The 14,709-nt window shown below is 40.8% G+C and overlaps 1 long non-coding RNA gene across 1 annotated transcript; it reads left to right on the top strand.

The window, feature by feature from the left end:
• The first annotated feature begins 1,244 nt into the window (after positions 1-1,244).
• LOC311055298 lies at positions 1,245-3,767 on the top strand. The gene is made up of 3 exons (XR_014601779.1): positions 1,245-1,576; positions 2,670-2,896; positions 3,118-3,767. It is a non-coding gene; the product is annotated as an uncharacterized lncRNA (long non-coding RNA).
• The last annotated feature ends 10,942 nt before the right edge of the window (positions 3,768-14,709 follow it).

Here is a 14,709-nt window from a genome sequence, read left to right on the forward strand (position 1 = left end):
GTTTGCTTTCACAGAGGTTGTTGAAGAAGTAATCCACACTACACTTGCTTATTAAAATCGAATGTCTTACAGTTGACTCTTTCCAGCAGCTATGTAAGATGGTGCTGCTTGGTTGGGAACATAAGCTGCATTTCTAGTTAGTTGGCAGACATATATATTTTTTTATTAAAGCTGCTGGCCCTGACAAAATCTCAGACAGTGTCCTCAAAGTTTGTGCAGACCAGCTGGGCAGGAGTGTTATTTTTCAATCTCTGCCTCTCCCAAGCGGTGGCCCCCACAGGCTTCAAGATGTCCACGATTGAACCAAGGTCCTTGGTTCAAACCTGCTTTTGGCTACATTTGCACTGTGGATCTAAGTATTTCATTGTCACTTGTAACTTCCATGCCTATTAGGGTCCATTTGGAACACCCCCACCACCAAGGAACTCAGAGGATCCCTGGAGCCGCCTTAGAGAACTACTGCTCTGACAATTTCATTTCAACCTGAGCTGAGACCCTCTTTTCCAGTGGTGCCAAGATTATTTAAAATACATAAAATAACAGCTGCAATTTAGATTGGACGAAGTGATCAAGAGAGTGAGAGGTGTAGCCTACTTAAAGCAAACCCTGTAGGTGTTCCAGGTTGCGGGGCACAACTTGAAAGCAGACTTTCCAAACTCAGTGAAGACGCGCAATCTCAAGCATCGAACAGAGTTGTAGGCACTAGTTTTCCACTGCAAAAGATAATTTTGATAATTAATTTAAATAAGGGGGTAAACTCCTTATTAAAACTGTATAAATAAAAATACAAAAACATGCTGATCTCTCCCCTAGAATCCGTGTACGTAGCGTTCAATTGATATCCGTTCTCACATCCCAAAATCGAAAATCGGAAATTATCCGTTCAGTTTATATCCGTTCTTAAGTCCCAAAATCGAAAATAAGAAATTGGCTTCATCTCATGAATGGAAAACGGAAATTGACCCGTTTTTTAATTTATTTTTTTTGTTAAACACAATTTTTGCCAAGATATCAAGTATTACTTTACAAGCCCGTATCTTGCGTTCAGTCTATTATTCAATGTGAAATCAAAAATCAAAAATCGAAAATTGGCTTGATTTTCAATTTTAGCCTTTCATCTACATGAATGGAAAACGGAAAATTACCTGTTTTTTAATTATCGATCATTCATATGCATTATACAAAGTTACGGATAGGGAGGGGGCGGAGCCGAGACTCCACCCCCTCCCTACGCGCCATCTTGGTGAGGTCCGGTTCGGTCCAGCAGCACCGTGTTAGCTCCGGCTAAGTGTAACACTGTAAACAAACACATAGCAGCTACTTTAGCTAGTCACTGCTAGAACATTTTACGCAGATTAAGAGGAAACAATACGAGGAGAAGATTACATTTATCGGTATCGATCCGTATAAGCTTGTTACGAGTGAGTTTAGTGTCAATAAGGATCTTTATCCGCCGGGCCATACATTATCCGGATATTGTATGATTATTATTTAGTGTTTACACGCAGTGCCTACTACACTATGGACCAGTTGATGGCCTACAACAGCCTTGAGGCTCAATCTTATTTGTGCAAGGGTAAGTAAGTTTGTTTTTATTATTTTGTTTTATCGTTTGACAGGTAATGTTGGTGAACTGTAGAAGTGCTGTGCAAGTCTGTGTGTTAGCGTGGCTACTGTGTTAGCCTTGGATCAAGACTATCGTAGATTTATTTTATCTGAGTCAGACTTGATCAAATACAACTAATAACTTATACTAATAGCCCTGGCGTTAGTGAGTTCTCTCTAACTTAGAGAGAACTCTAACGCTGGACTAAGCTACTGTGTGCCCAAAAGAAGTCAGACGTAAACAAAGCCCAAATATGGGCCTTATTAATGACCCAAAAGAATTCATGAAAGTCGAGTCTGTCCATTGTGGCTGGCATGCAGATATTTTGTTCTTTGAGAGTTTCATAGGGGGAAAAACACAAGTAAAAAGTACTAGCCTGGTTACCCAGCACTTTTCATACAGTCAGTGGCTGGTCTTACAAGCAGGGTCTTACAAGACTGGGTCAAAATGTACCACAACCAGGGTCGGTAACACCACAGCATTCTAACTAGATATAATTACAATTACGATCAGGGGTCTTCAACGTTTTCAGGCCAAGGACCCCTTGGCTGAGAGCGAGATAAAGCAGGGACCCCCATTATATTGTATAGAATATTTCTTTTTTCATAGATTTCATAGGCAGCTTCATAGACTTGTTCCACAGCACTATCATGTTGGATTCATGGTAATGTGTATTTCCAAACATTTAATCATGCACTTAAACAACACTTATACCTGACCTTTCACTCTGTACTTAGCCTGCTCTTTTTCCCCGCTATACTAAACCACTTTGCCGAAGATAGCAGATCTACAAACGCACAACGCCTTTGGCTAAAGTTCCTCTCAGAATAGGGATACTTGGTTGAAGTGGTTTATGTAAAAATCACACAAAGATTTGGCGGACCCCCTGTAGTAACTCTGAGGACCCCCTAGGGGTCCCGGACCCCCTGTTGAAGACCTCTGCTTTAGATATTATTTGATTTTTTTGTTGCACGCATGCAGTGTTGTCCTATGTAAGCTGAAGACAATAATACCCTAGCGGTCTGTTCTATCACAGTAATATCACTGTTTACTCTATTCTCAGGTGCTGCACTCAGCAACCGAGGGAGAAGCCAACCTCTCCCTGGATCATGGCCCCAGAGCACAGCACACTGGGGCGGTGCTTGACGCACACTGTGACTGCAAGTCTGGACTGTGTGAGGTCTGGTCCCGTGTAGGTGCTGCGCTGCAAGAGTCCAGAGGAAAGACACAGTAGAACCTTACTCTAGGTGCTTGTGGCCCACTTCAGCGACTGAGTCAAAGCGTGGTAACGTGAGTTGTGTATTTTAAATTGAGCATATTGTTCTAATTCATTAGAACCAGGGTCAGTGAAACCACAGCATTTTAACTAGATAATGACAATGCTTTATGTATTATTTGATTGAAGCATGCAGTGTTCTCTTATTTAAGCAGAAGAAAATGATCTAAAAGTTAAATGATATCCTACCGGTCTGTACTATCACAGTAATATTCCCTGTTTATTTTATTCTCAGGTGTTTTTGACCCATCTGCAAGTAATAACCTGAAACACCTCCAAGGAGTCTAATTAAGACCATCTGCACTCCAGGCAGCTCCCAACACAGCGTGTAGCAGCAGGACCCTCGCTACAAGAAGAGTCACTCCAGGCAAGGCAGCATGACGCTGGCCACCAACAGAGCCGTGCCTACTGCTCAAAAGCCCAGCAGTTTGATCAGCGTCACCACCAGCGTCCATCAGATTTTCCTGGAGACTGTGTACTGTACTGGTTGGCAGAGGATTCAACATTGCAGATAGTGTAGGATCTGTCATGGCATGATTAGTCACACTAGCCTTTACAAAAGGGGGAAAAACAGCTATATTAATCTAAACTAATATTATACTTTACTATATGCTATATTATACTACTATATTGTGAACTCTCTATACATACATACTGTATATCTCTACATATCTACTATTTTAATGTGCTTCACCAAAACGAAAAATGTACTAATCTTTGTGCAGTAGTAGCCTCGTGAAGAGGATTCAAGCTCTTAAAAGAGATGACTTCAAGAGCTTGCACTTAAATTGTGAATAAAATGTTTTATTGAATGCCATTATTTGCCTTGCATATTCTGTAATCTGTAGCCTACTATTGATAAATGTCCTACTTGGCTTAAATTAAGCAGTTGTTTTTATGAGTGATGTTTAGATTAGATTTAGTTTCAACTTTATTGTCACTGCACAGAGTACAAGCACTACTGAGACAAAAAAATGCAGTTTCGCATCTACAGCTGAGTTACAGTGTGTCATGTCCAAGGAGGAAGAAACTGCAGGAGATTCTTCTTACTGAGAAAGTGGCTGAGAACAAGAGAATCATGTGTTATCACTATAATCAATGCAATGGTTCTCATACTTTTCCATGTCAAGGACCCCCAAATTAATATGTATTAGCCCCATCTGAAAATATTTTGTCCCAGGGACCCCCATACTATGTTTGTGTTGTAAAATGTTTCAAAAACATTCAAATTCTTCTGAAAATAGCCGATCTACAAGCTCACAACACATCACATTGAGACGACTCAGACGAGGAGCATGGAGTTTGGTTATATTTCAAATAGCCAATGTACAGGGAGGTGCTTAAAACAGATGTTGATGCTACGTATATATTAAGGACCCCTGGGGGGTCCCTGAACCCCACGTTGAGAACAATTAGTGTATGTATAATACAGGGCTCTTCAACAGGGGGTCAGGGACCCCTAGGGATCCTCAGAGTTACAGGGGGCCGCCTAATCTTTGTGTATTCTGGAGGGAACTTTAGGGAAAATAGCCGATCTACAAGCTTGTAGATCTGCTATTTATAGGCAATGAGGTTTGGTGTAGATGGGGGGGGGGGGCAGACCAAGTGAAAGGTCAAGTTTATGGTTTAAGTGATTAAATGTCTGAAAATACAAATGAACATGGATCCAATATAGTGCTGTCAAACCTATGAAGCTAACTATGAAATCTATGAAAAGTTTGAATCTGCCACACAATTGTATACAACTAGAAGTTCGGGCCGCTACGCGGCCCGAACGTCTAGCGTGACGCGTCGTTCACTTTGCAGTGCCACCTTACAGGCACCTCACAGTGTGAGAGAGAGTTTTGTGCTCTCCTAAATCCACGGCAGGCTTTGAAAGTACCCACTTCAGAAAGAGGTGACGTGCATCACCTCTCCAATGACCAAAACCCACTATGGAAGCCGTCGAACTGGTGCGATCTGACGGCATCCTAGAATTTATAGGTAGGATGTGATGTAATGCGTGATGCACCTCTGTGGAGGAGTCCTGGTCCTGTTTCAAAAAAGCTTTTTTGTGTGTACTTGATAACATCGCACCCACAAAGGTGGTGAGGGTCAAAGCAAGCACAGAACCTTGGATGAAGGGTGATATTTTGAATACCATCAAACTCAGGAACAAATGCTTCTCCGAGTTCAGAAAAAACAAAAGTGAGGAGCTACTTGAAAAGTGCAGAAAACTACGAAACGTAGTTACTAATTTGATCAGAAATGCCAAAAAGAATTTCTTAAATGAGAACATAGAGGCTAACAAAAGCCACCCACAAAAACTGTGGGAGGCACTAAAACAATTAGGCTGCAACGGAAAAATTCAGACAAAATCTACAAACATTTGCATTATTTCAAGTGGCTCGCTCACTACCGACAAGCAATTGGTAGCGGACTGTTTTAACAGTTTCTTCACCACAGTTGCAACCCAGTTGGTAAGCAAACTCCCTCAGCATTCAGGTCTGTATGGCCCCGACCACATTCAAGCTCACTATGAGAAACTAGGGGCTAAGAAAGATTCTTTCTCTTTCAAACCTGTTTTGACTGTTGATGTGCAAAAAAAACTCCTCGCCCTACAGCCAAACAAGGCCACCGGCCTTGACAACATCCCCACCAGATTCCTCAGAGACGCAGCGGTCTCCATTGCTCCCTTAGTAGCCCATATTACAAACTTATCCATAAGTCAGTGTCATGTCCCACAAGAATTCAAGTTGGCAAGAGTAATCCCTCTATTTAAAAAAGGAAGCAAACTAGACCCTGGCAACTATAGGCCTGTTTCCATCCTTTGTTCCATCTCAAAGGTTATAGAGCGATCAATCCAAGAACAAATCAACAGCTACCTCAGCGAGCGTAAGCTGTTGTTTGAATTCCAATCGGGCTTCAGAACATCCCACTCCACTGACACATGCCTACTGTACTTGACCGATCACATCAAACGTGAGGTAGACTCGGGCAAATACTGCGGCATGGTCATGCTGGACCTCCAAAAGGCATTTGACACTGTAAACCACGAAATTCTACTTGATAAGCTGAGGGCGATTGGTTTTGATTGCACATCACTAAATTGGATGAGATCTTACTTGGAGGGTAGAGAACAAGTGGTTGACATCAACGGAACCATGTCCTCATCCCTCCCGGTGAGCTGCGGGGTTCCTCAAGGCAGCATTCTAGGGCCGTTACTGTTTCTTCTATACATTAACGACATGAATGCTGCCTGTAACTGCAAACTGTTCCTGTTCGCTGATGACTCGGCACTCCTGATTTCGGGAGAGGACAAGTTGCAAGTCGAGGAAGCTCTCAGCTCTGAACTCTCAAAAATCCGTACCTGGCTTACCGATAACAAACTGTCACTACACCTTGGGAAAACCGAATCCATCCTATTTGGGACCAAACATTCCCTCAGTAAAATGAAGGTAAATGACTTCAAGGTCAAAGTCGATGACACAATCATCACTAGCAAAGAAGAGATTACCTATTTGGGATGTATTCTTGACAAACACCTGTCAGGTGAAAGCATGGCAACAAAGGTGTTCAAAGGAGTAAACCAGAGAACCAGATTTATGGGCAGTGTTTCCTCCTTTGTCAACCCTCAGGCACTCAGGACCCTCTCGGGGGCCCTGATTCAGCCCCTTTTTGACTATGCTAGCTCCTCTTGGTACTCCAACACCTCAGTGTCACTGAAGACTAAGCTTTAAACCTCCCAAAACAAACTGATTCGACTACTTCTCGGACTGGGGCCCATGACCCACCTCTCTCCCACTCACTTTGCCAGCCTAGGCTGGCTCAGGGTGGAAGACAGGGTTATACAACTAAAAATGGGACTGGTCTTCAAAATTGTAAATGCAGATCTGCCCGAAATGCCCCCTATACCCGCATATCTGTATAAGTACCTCGAAAAAGTTAGTGACACCCACAGTCACAAAACTAGAGGGAGCGTAAACAATAATCTGGTAACACCCACCCATAAAACAAACATGGGCAAATTCTCCTTCTATAGCACTGCCACCAAGGAATGGAATAGTCTAACCCCATCCCTCAAAAAATGCAGTTCGCTGGGCTCATTCAAAACAGCCCTAAAAACTCATCTTTCTGGAGGCCTAAAGAGGAGCTAGTACCAGTTTCCCTGTAGACAGACGACCCCCCCCCTCCTCCTTTTTTTGTACATACTTTTTATTTTATTTTCTAATGTTTTTTTTTTTTTTTTTTTTGTATATATATTTTTTTGTACATAATGGTATTTTTTTTCCCCCTCTGTATTCTTATGTTGATTATTGAACTGTTTGGTTGCTACTATATATGTCTATGAAATTAATTCAAGGACCCCAATGGAAACAAGCCCGCAAGGACTTTTTTGGCCGGACCTTTTAGACAAAAGTATTATAAATGTAACTGTGTTGTTTTACATTCTTTTTGCCTAATAAAAATTTCAATCAATTTCAATCAATGTCATGCTGTCGTGAGATTACGTCACACTGGCGTGATGTCATATGACGTCACACTGGCTACATACATACATACAGACAACCGACATGGCGCAGGATTCAAATTGTATATATAGATATGTAGTGGGGATCTCTGATCATCTCTCAGCTATGGGGTCCTTCGTCTGAAACACCTTGAAGACCCCTGGTATAATATATAAATAGAATGAACTGTAAGCGTAGGTATGAATGTGACATATACAGAACAGTATGAACACTAAACTGGTGTACTGTAAATGTTATGTATTGTACAGTCGGAGGTATACAGTGTGTACATATACCTACAGCTGTTAATCTGTAACATTCACTTTGTGTGTTTGGGATATTTCACCCCCAAAATGACCTTTTCTATGGATTAGTCACCCCATGGAGACTTGAATTGATGGAAAGTAACTAAGTACATGTACTCAAGTACTGTAATTAAGTGCACTTTTGAGGTATTTGTACTTTACTTGAGTATTTCCAATTTCCAATACTTTTACTTCTACTCCACTACATCTCAGAGGTAAATAGTGTACTTTTACTCCACTACAATTATTTGAAAACTTTAGTTACTAGTACTTTGTAGATTTTGATTATTATTACTGAACATACATTAACCACTTCAGCCCTATATACATTTTGGCCATTTGAAAATAGCCGATCTACAAGCTTACAATGCTTCCGATGTGACGCATTGTGAGCTTGTAGATCTGCTATTTTCAAAAGATGTTTATACATTTGAAAACTTGAAATGGGACATTCCAGTACTTTTACTTTTGGTATTTTAAGTACATTTTGATGCCAATACTTTTATACTTTTGAATTGCGGACCTTTACTTGTAACAGAGTATTTCTACATTGCAGTATTGATACTTTTACTTAAGTAAAACATTTGAGTACTTTTTCCACCACTGGGTATATGTTGTACAAACAAAGACATTAACACTATAGATATTGCTGTCTAGAATGTGTACATTATTAATATTGTACCTTCAGGCGTCCTAGCCTACTGTATGTCTTGGCATTTATATTTCACTATGGCACCATCCATACTAGTCCAAACAGTATAGGCCTACAATACATATTAACACATTTCTACCAGTTTATACTGTTCATAATACCGTATCTTAGCTCTTTAATTCCAACCCTTTATTTGTTCGTTATATAATTTAGAATACATCATGTACTATTATACTGTAATACTCATGGCATGACACATAAATCATGATTATCGCATTCTCAACCATTTAAACCCAGTTGGTGTGAATATCCTGTACCCTTCCTATACCCGATTCCTCTTCCAGCGATCCAGAAACAGATGTGTGCCTAGCTACTGTGTACTTGTTACGACCTTATAAGGTGTCTAGAGGCTAAGGAGTAACACATACACAGGTAACGAAAAAGTGTACATTAATATTAGGATCAACCTTAAGTTTACAATGGATAATTAAGCAGATCAGGGAAAGCAACAAACTTCAGGGTGGCCAAAGCCAAAATACCCCAACCCTACCTGAAAAGAAAACAACCTAAACTCCACCAAAACAAAGTTACAGTATAGGCTCCCTAACTAAACAAAACAGGGTCAAAAGGGGGAACAAAATAAATGGCGGCACATCCCTACAAGCTTCCCTTCTCTATTATACTCAGGAAAAAGGTTTGGAATATGATTACGTTTCCTATCTAAGAATAGTCTATACTTTAAACACTAAGTAAATAAAGTTACCTACTTACGCACTAAGCAGGAAAAAGGTATGGCACACAGCCTATAGACCTACAGTAGCAAACACCAGCTAACTAACAGAAAGGGTTCAGCACATGGAGGTGACGGATGGTAAAAAGGCTGATGAGGAGCTTCTCCCAGGCTTTTATGCTGTCTGGGCTGATTGAGGAAGCTGCAGCTTGCTTTTAATGCTCTTCAGGTTGCCCTGGTTGAGCTTAGACTGGTTTTAAATGCAAGCAAAACTAAATTCATGCTGTTCACTAGGGCTAAAACCACCAACCTTAGTAATATAGTCATAACCTCTTCAAGTGGTGCTACAATAGAAAGGGCCACGGAATACAATTACCTTGGCATCTGGCTAGATGAGAAATTGTGTTTTAAATTTCACATTGAAAACCTTGTCTCTATAGAAATAAATCTTGCTTTCCTGCATCCAGTAGGAAAACAATTAGTATGGAGACATTATCTATAGAACTGCTACTCCATCAATTTTAAAGCGCCTCGACACTGTGTACCATTCTGCCCTAAGATGGGTCACTGGTGACAGCTATGGTACCCATCATTGTACACTCTATGGGAACGCAGGCTTATCCTCTCTATCTGAGAGGCGTGATAAGCACTGGTACAGTATGTATTTATTTCTAAAGCCATCTCAGGAATGCTGCCCCCTTATATTTGTTCTATGTTGGATCAGAACCCTATTACATACCAGACCCGCTCAACTGATCTCCTGACACTCAAGGTTCTTTTTGCACAGACAGAGTTAGGCAAGACAGCATTTTCTGTCAGTGCTCCATCTGCCTGGAATGAGCTCCAGAGGCCCTTGAAAATCAAATCACTTCCATCTTTAGGTCATTTCAGGGAAATGACTTCCAACAATTTTGTTCAGGATTGTAACTGCTTTATTTAATTTAATTTTGGTAGATCTGTTCTAGTTCTTTGAGTATTTTAGTTTTTTTTGAGTGATTTCTGTATTCTGATTCATGCATCTTATGTTGCTGTATGTGAATGTCTATTCCTGTTGTTGATTACTGTGTTCTGTTTCTCGGCTACATTGAAAATGAGGGCCTGCCCCTCAACTGTACTCCGAGCTGAAATAAAGGTTATGATGATGATGAGGAATGAGGCCCAGGTGTGTCTCCAGACACCACGCCACTCCTCCAATCTCTACTCCACCCTCCATTACCAAGTAGGGCACTGAAAACACTCAGAGGGTTAAAAACACAATATGAGGCCACATAGGGCCGTAACAGTACTCAATGTATAACTATACATATATATATTACACTGTACTGAAAAATGACACCATTATCGCATTCTCTCAGCCACTGTTCGCTGTGGACACGCCACCTGCTGACTCCTGAAGATCTGATCAGTAAACCCAAACGGAATCTGCAGTTTTTTTTCTGTTTTTCAGTGGTGATTCAGGAGGAAAATCTGTGGGATTCTGCGGGGTGACTTTTTAAGGTTTTAGACAGTTATCCAGTACTATAATCAATGTGTTTGGAGCAAGAATAACAACCCTAAACATGCTAAATAAATCTTAAAGTACCACAAAGTAAGATCCATTAGTCAAACCTTTGATTTTGTCATTTTTTATTCAATACTAATTCACTCCTTCATGAACATTCTTTAGTACATATTCAATTCAAATAACAAATGTGCAATAAAATGTAAATTTGCCACTGAAATGCATTGGGAACAGGTAGATTAAACATTAATCTAAGAAAACAATAATTTACCAATGGGTCCAACATGAACATACATAAATTCATTCTCTAAATAATGTAATAAATACATAAATAAGTATAGTGCAAATGCGAGAACTGATATTTTTTTAGAACAATTTAAATAAAAAGAATTTATAATTAAACCACAGATGTTTGTTTTTTCTGTATGTATGCAAGTCTGTACATTGGAAAGGAACAGTTTACTTTAACTACTTACACTCTCTATTCTAAGACAAATAGACCTGAGTTGCAACTGTACTTTCCTTTACACGAATTCTCTCTCATAAAAATAGCCGATCTACAAGCTCACATCGCGCCGCATTGTGACACGTTGTGAGCTTGTAGATCTGCTATTTTTGGCTAATGTTATCCCCAGAATATGGATGCTGGATTTTCTTTTTTTTTATTAAAAGGAGGGGAAAAAAGAACATTTTACATAATCGTTAAACATACATTAATTAATTTGTTCAATAAATAAATTTGGAACAAATACATACAACAGATATAGTGCTTGTTCAAGAGAGGATACAAAGCACTTCCGGAACATTAAATAATCGAAAAACAGATGATTGTTTTATTCTGCAAGTCTATGCATTTGAAAAGAACAACTTTAACATTCTATACAAGACAAGGCAACATTTAACAACCATTAAAGCGTGAGTGAGTCAGTCAGTCAGTCAGTCAGTCAGTCAGTCAGTCAGTCAGCCTGAGGCTTTCAGCCAGGCATTCTGAGTCAGTCAGTCAGTCAGTCTGTGGCTTTCAGTCAGGCAGTCAGTCAGCCAGCCAGCCAGATAGCCAGCCTCTGGCTTTCAGTCAGTCAGTGGGGGTTATTCTGCCGACAGTTGAATTTGGCAATAAGCATCATTGTAATGTTGTGTTCAGTAAGGCTCCGTCGGTACTGTGTAAGCAGCATAGTGTAATGTGAGAAAAGACTCAACATCCACTGAGGTAGCGGGGTGATGGAGGTACAATGATGCTAGTGGGGCAAGAGTGGGCATTCTGTCCTCCCTGGCAGCCCACCACTCCACAGGACTGACATACTCAGCATCACTCTAGTCCATGTGGACGTAACGATGTCATTCCTCAGCTGACACAAGGGTAAGGGCAGGGGCCACCTGGACATAGTCCTGAATGTTCTTTCTTAGACCAGCCAATTGCTTGGTAAAACACTGGGAGGGCTTTGAAGAGATCCATGCTGGGGTGTCTCTCCATCACAGCCTGCAGCTTTGCAGAGCAGTTAGCCATGGTCTTCTGGAAGAGCTGAGAGTAGGCATCATGCTCATTCTCATCCAGCTCCCCCAGCTGCTCTTTGGTCCCAGGATGCCAGTCTTCAGCCCCTGCACTGCAGCCGTATTCAAACATGTAGAGGTTGTCAAGTTGACCATGGATAGTGGCAGCAGAAGGGTTGGATGTCTCCTGTTGAGGAGATGTGCCAGACATGTGATGTGTCTGGAGTTGGGGAACAGGCCATGAAGAATGATGTTGAAGGCTTTCTTCATGTAGCTTGCTGAGTCTGTGACAAAAGCCCACACGTCACTGAGGTTGATGTTGTAGCTGTTGAGGCAAGAGATGACTGCCTGTGACACAGTGTTGAAGTTGACTCTCTCAAGGAACACAATATCTGATGTCAGAGATGGCTCGCCAACGGGTTGCAGAAGAATTCCGAGGACACAGCGACCACAGGCATCTGTTGTCTCATCTAATAAAACATAGATGGCCTTTCACTCCACCGCACTCTTGATATCCTCCACATACTGAGGTAACAGCTCTAGCAGGTAGTCTGAGCGGAAGTGGGACAGAGCTGGAAGGGATCCTCCCTGCTTTGCAGCCAGTGTGGGAGCTTTCTCAAGGGGAATATCTGCCTCAACCAGTCTTAGTAAAACTCCAGCACAAACTCCTTCCTCTCAGCAGTAGATGGGGTCTTGGAGAGGCAGGCAGCCAGAGTTTGAGTCCTCGATCGTACTGGAAAACAAAGAAAGGTTCGATAATGTAAAATAAACACAGTATCATTGTACAGAAAATCAAATAATAATGCAAACCTACTGTAAGCTCACATATACAAGCCCCTCACAAATATCTGCCTTTCAGGTGTGTATTGTTGAGTGCTGGTCACAATGAAGCGCCTCTACCTCACTAATAACATAATACAGCTTTATTTTCTTTACAATTATCATACTAAACACATTACTGTCAATAGTAAGAACTGCAGTAGTGCACACATGAACCAAACTTCTCTGTCTTCATATTTGATTAAATGTTCTCACTACTCACAAAAATGTACATTACAGGTTGAGCATAATCATCCTGGCTGCTAGACTAGGTATATGTAACAAAACAAAGCAAACTGAAAACGAGTATTTTTGTAACCATCACTGGTTACAAAAAACATTCTCAATAGTCTTAGACTATTGAGAAGCAGTTGCAGTTGGGGAACAGGCCATGACCAGGGGTCTTCAAGAGGGGGTCCGGGATCCCTAGGGGATCCTCAGTGTTACTACAGAGGGGCCCAAATCTTTGCGTTACATTAACCACTTCAACCCTAGCATCCCTATTCTGAGGGGAACATTAGCAGAAAATAGCAGATCTACAAGCTCACAATGCACAACTTAACATGAATCCAACACATTAGTGCTGTCAAACAAGTCTATGAAGCTGTCTATGAAATATATGAAGATGTTTAACGTGCAACACAATTTTATACAATATGCAGTGAGGGGGTCCCTGCTTCATCTCTTAAGAGGTCCTTGGCCTGGAAAACATTGAAGACCCCTGGTCTACTATTCTCCTCTATGGGCTATATTTCTTAAGATAAGCACTAAAGCCGATTTACATAAAATAAAACTATTGTTTCTCTTTATAACGCTGCAGCTGTCGTCCCTCTGCCTTGCCTGGCCAGTGTTGCAAAAAATAAATAAAGTAATTTCATCAACTTACCAGTGAGCGTGGGTCTGAACACCGAGATAATATGAATGGAGCTGGACGGAGCAGCAGAGTGATTGGAAGATTGCTTTGCGGCAATATCAAAGCGTGACGTTACGACCTCACCAAGATGGCGCGTAGTGAGGGGGTGGAGACTCGGCTCCGCCCCCTCCCTATCCGTAACTTTGTATAATAATGCATATGAATGATCGATAATTAAAAAACAGGTAATTTTCCGTTTTCCATTCATGTAGATGAAAGGCTAAAATTGAAAATCAAGCCAATTTTCGATTTTTGATTCTGGATTTCACATTGAATAATAGACTGAACGCAAGATACAGGCTTATAAAGTAATACTTGATATCTTGGCAAAAATTGTGTTTAACAAAAAAATAAAGTTAAAAAACGGGTAAATTTCCGTTTTCCATTCATGAGATGAAGCCAATTTCTTATTGTCGATTTTGGGACTTAAGAACGGATATAAACTGAACGGATAATTTCCGATTTTTGATTTTGGGATTTTATTTTGAAAATCAACTGAACGCTACGTACACGGATTCCCTAGCCGCAAGGAAATATAAAGTAGCCTTTACAATCTCACATGTGTATATGACTATTACATTAGAAATAGGTACTGTACGAATAACGCTGAACAGTGAACACCCAAATACATCTGTTGTTAATTGATGCATGAGTGTTAGTTGTTGAGTTCAGCCTCCTTTTACAGTAGACCATGTTTTCAGTATTGATATTCTAATCTAAAGAGAGCCTCGTTCTGAGGCTAATGTTTTCAGCGGAAAAACAATTCTACTCAATCAACTTTAAATGAATTAAGTGTCAATCAGGACTGAGTTAAAGGAGCCATAGACAAGTCTGGCCCGTTTTTTCCCCAATATTTACATTTTGCGTTTTTGGAAAAGTGCGACCTCTAGTGGCTAAAGGCTGCTAGCGTTCGGTTCCGTGGGTTGCCA

Source organism: Gymnoscopelus microlampas (genome assembly GCF_963454915.1).
Source record: "Gymnoscopelus microlampas genome assembly, chromosome: 11".
Lineage (NCBI taxonomy): Eukaryota > Metazoa > Chordata > Actinopteri > Myctophiformes > Myctophidae > Gymnoscopelus > Gymnoscopelus microlampas.